Source organism: Pogona vitticeps, chromosome 2 (assembly GCF_051106095.1).
Source record: "Pogona vitticeps strain Pit_001003342236 chromosome 2, PviZW2.1, whole genome shotgun sequence".
Classification (NCBI taxonomy): Eukaryota; Metazoa; Chordata; class Lepidosauria; order Squamata; family Agamidae; genus Pogona; species Pogona vitticeps.
In genome coordinates this window covers 33,201,769-33,206,050 of record NC_135784.1, presented here as the reverse complement: position 1 = coordinate 33,206,050, position 4,282 = coordinate 33,201,769, and positions in this window count along the sequence as shown.

Genomic DNA, 4,282 nt, shown 5'->3' with positions numbered 1-4,282 from the left:
GATTTCTCTCTTGCTTGTGCCCTACAGATTTTATATAGGTTAGTATAACTGGTTGGTTTTAACTGATATTCTGTCTTCTGGAAAAAAAATATTTGTTTGTTTATTTTATTTATAGGCTGCCTTTCTCTCGATAACGGGGATCCAAGGTGGCTCACAATATTAAAAGGAACAGAATTAAAAACATAAAAAGTTATATATTAAAAAAAAACCTTATGCTAATTAAAATACAATTGAATAGTTAGAAGCAAGGTAGCACTAAAGATTATATTAACTTTTAAAAAAAGGCATTCAGGGACTCAGTTATTAAAAGCCTGCCTGAAAAGGTGGGATTTCAGCCCATCTCTTTCATGGAGTCGTGAGGAGGGAGGAAATCAGCCTGATCTCCCGAGGAGATTCCATAGCCTGGGAGCTGCCACAGAGAAGGCCTTCTCTCCTGATGAGCTAGAAAAGATCACATGGTGGCATTACAATTAATGGCAGTCTCTTTCTTCAATCCCACCATTCCACAGCTTTCCATAGATGGGAGACATGGCCTGTCAAAGCAAATGATGAACTTCTAGGATTTATTGTTGAGGGAAATATTTTGGACCCCAGGCCTAAAACCAAAAGAGAAGACTAGAAGACACTCCTTAAAATACATGTTAAATTTTTCAAGATTTGGGGAGCAAAGACTGGGCGGTGTTTGGCTCTTGAGATCCTTTGGACTACAGTTCCCACAATCCGGCACTATTGCCCAGGCTGTTTGGGGTTGATAAGAGTTGTAAATCAAAACATAGTGAGTCAAATGTCCCCCACCTTTGTTTTAGGGAGATCCTCTTAACATCTGTTTTTTTCTAGTAGAAACTGCCTCTGGTTAAAGTTCTGAAAATCCATTAGGGTTTTAAATATGTAGTAACTGGGTATGAAACTTAGTTAACATGAATGTTGATTTTGAATAGTTTAGTTTTATCTTGGTCTATTATTGTTAACTGCCCAGAGTAGTACTTGGGTACTAATGGGGAATGATATACAAAATTTAAATAATAACATAAATAAAATAAAAATACCCTTCCTCCCCTTGCTTGTCACTGGAGATGATTTACAAATTCAGAAACTATAAACAATAAAGGAAGTAAAAGGAAGAGCAAAGAGTTCACTACAGAGAAAAGAACTTTTAAAAATTAAAGGAACAATGAAATCTTGATTGCTCAAGCGAAGAATAATAAAGAAGGGACCAAACTAACCTTCCCTGGGGAGGAATTTCTTAATCATTTTGGTGCAATAGAAAAGGCCCTGTTAAGAGCGCCCACAGGCAAGTGTCTCTTTTTTTTGGGGGGGGGACAATTACAAAGCAGAGGTGGGTATAAACTGGGAAAAGTAGTTTTCAGAATTATATGCAAACTTGGCTCCCTGCTGTTTCATATCTCATGTTCAGCTTTCCTCAGTCATGCAGTGTTGAGATGTATTGGGATAAAATACACACAAGCTAGCATGGCCAGAACACTGGCGTAAACTTCGCTTTTCTTCATGGGTCCACATAGTTTGGCACAACTGCAGCCAGTACAGTATCTTCAGCTCTTTAGAGAGGGACAGATTTCCTTCCTAAGATAAAAAGGAAATTAACCCTGAATGCTCACTGGTGATGTATGGAAGTGAGAGCTGGACCATAAAGAAAGCTGACCGCCGAAGAATTGATGCCTTTGAATTGTGGTGCTGGAGGACGCTCTTGAGAGTCCCCTGGACTGCAAGAACAACAAACCTATCAATTCTAAAGGAAATCAACCCTGAGTGCTCACTGGAAGGACAGATCCTGAAGCTGAGGCTCCAATACTTTGGCCATCTCATGAGAAGAGAGGATTCCCTGGAAAAGACCTTAATGTTGGGAAAGTGTGAAGGCAAGAGGAGAAGGGGACGACAGAGGATGAGATGGTTGGACAGTGTCACCGAAGCAACCAACATGAATCTGACCCAACTCCGGGAGGCAGTGGAAGATAGGAGGGCCTGGCGTGCTCTGGTCCATGGGGTCACGAGGAGTCGGACAGGACTAAACGACTAAACGAACGCTCACTGGAAGGACAGATCCTGAAGCCGAGGCTCCAGTAGTTTGGCCATCTCATGAGAAGAGAAGACTCCTTAGAAAAGACCTTGATGTTGGGAAAGTGTGAAGGCAAGAGGAGAAGGGGATGACAGAGGATGAGATGGTTGAGCAGTGTCACTGAAGCTACCAACATGAATTTGACCTAACTCCGGGAGGCAGTGGAAGACAGGAGGGCCTGGCAAGCTCTGGTCCTTGGGGTCACAAAGTGTCGGACACAACAACTAAACAACAACAACAAAAGATTTCCTTCACACATTCAGATGTAATTAATAAAAGGCAGAAGGAAAAGCCTTATCCAGTAGAAAAAAAGAACCAGAAATGGGGTAATGCTAGCATTCCCCTCCAAAGCAGCCTCTGTAGTTCTGCTTTTTACATGGTGTTGTCCTCTGCAGACATTAACAGATGAGAAAGCCTGTCCCTGGGATTTGACAGTCATTCCTGCCAGTTTCTGCAGACCAAATCAGCCATAGTGATAGTGAAGAGCCAGCTGGTTGACAGCTTTATAGAGGGTTGAGGGATGTCCAACTCCAAGATGTCTAACTCCAAGGGCTGGCCTTGTTTCTGTCTATGAAATGAATGCTGGAAACTACAAGTTAGGCTAGTTAATCCTCAACAACAACAAAAAGGCCAATACTGCTATGGAAAGAATGGATGAAGAGAATGATCATCTTGCACTCATACTAGCAGATAAATTTGAAAGGAATTGCTCAGGCTGCTAACCATTAAATACCAATAGTTATTTTTATTTATCTAAAATAGTTTTATTCTAGCTTTCTCCTTAAAAATGAACCAATGAAGCTTACATCATTAAATGATGATATATGTATACAGTATTTAAGTACAATATGGTTACAATTATAAAGGAATTATAAAATAAATTCAAATAATCTTTTGGAAATGCAGCAATGAGCACAAATGCAAAAAGACTCAATACCATACTATGAATTTGTATTTCTTTGTATTGCATTTGGGAATGAGCAGGGAAAGGGAGGGGAATATTTTAAATTTATTTATTGATTTATTATACTTATATCCCGCCCATCTAGTCTTCGACTACTCTGGGTGCTTCACAGCAAGTGGACTAAAACAATTAAAATATAACAACAATAAACAATCATTCAAAATTGTTTATTTTAACAGTATAAAATTAAGTTTTAAGTGGCAAAACACTTTATGTCGGTGGAGAAGCTTGCAGGCTGTGAAATATAAAAATTTGCTTCCCTGTTCATACACATTCATTTACATGGGGGTGCATGAGCAGGATCCTGCATTTGTTTTCCACTTGCAGGTTTAATTACTGAACTCTTGAATAGAAGGCTGAAAATTTTTATCAGTTTACTTGAGCAAAACTAAACATCACACAACAGAGAAGCATGGCATTTAACACCAAAACCAAGCATCAAAGTAAAAATATACTTTGGAATACAAGATACACCATTGGAGCAAGTTATTTCTCATGGGTGGATAGCTTGCAGAAATAACGGCAAATAGTTTATAGGGCATAAATTTTCATGGAGTGCAGCCTCCTTTCTGGACCGTTGCCAAACAAAATGTGTATCTTTAATGTGTAATGAGATGATATACAGATGCAGAAAGCTTGCATTAGGTATGCAAACAGTGTCCTTGACACTTAAAAGACACCCAGAGCTGCTTTAGGTGATAAGGCAAGACAGTAGCTTTTCAAGCTTTCTCAGATTTTCCTTCTTTTTCTGAACTGAAGGGCAATAAGGGGGAAAACCATCATATTCTTTTTGTCCTTCCTGGATGTGGTTTTGTTGCCAAGATGCCTTTTCCGTCTCCCTTTTGTTAGTTAAGTAAGCCCCATAGCCCAGGTAGTTGATTCATAATGACTTTTCTTTGGGCCCCTCCAGGTCTAAGGGTCTGGGATCTTCATGTGGCCTGGTCTGCAGTCATTCTTTTGAAGAGGGAGTATTTAAGCTAAGTAAGTGGCTGGCAGATTCTGGAGGGGCCTTGTTTCCAGCAGGGCAGTTAATAGTAAAACAATAGAAGCTCAAAAATGTGGTTGCCCAGGCCAAATCCCTGTGGGGAGTCAGGAGCCTCTTTGCTAATGAAAGGTTTCCAACAGATTAGTTGTCACAATGGGCTATAATTCCAGCCAATTAGTTCTCTTTTTCCTGGCAAAACCAAGGGAGTAGGGACATAAGAAAAACTAAAATGGATTAGACCCATAGCCTATCTATGCTG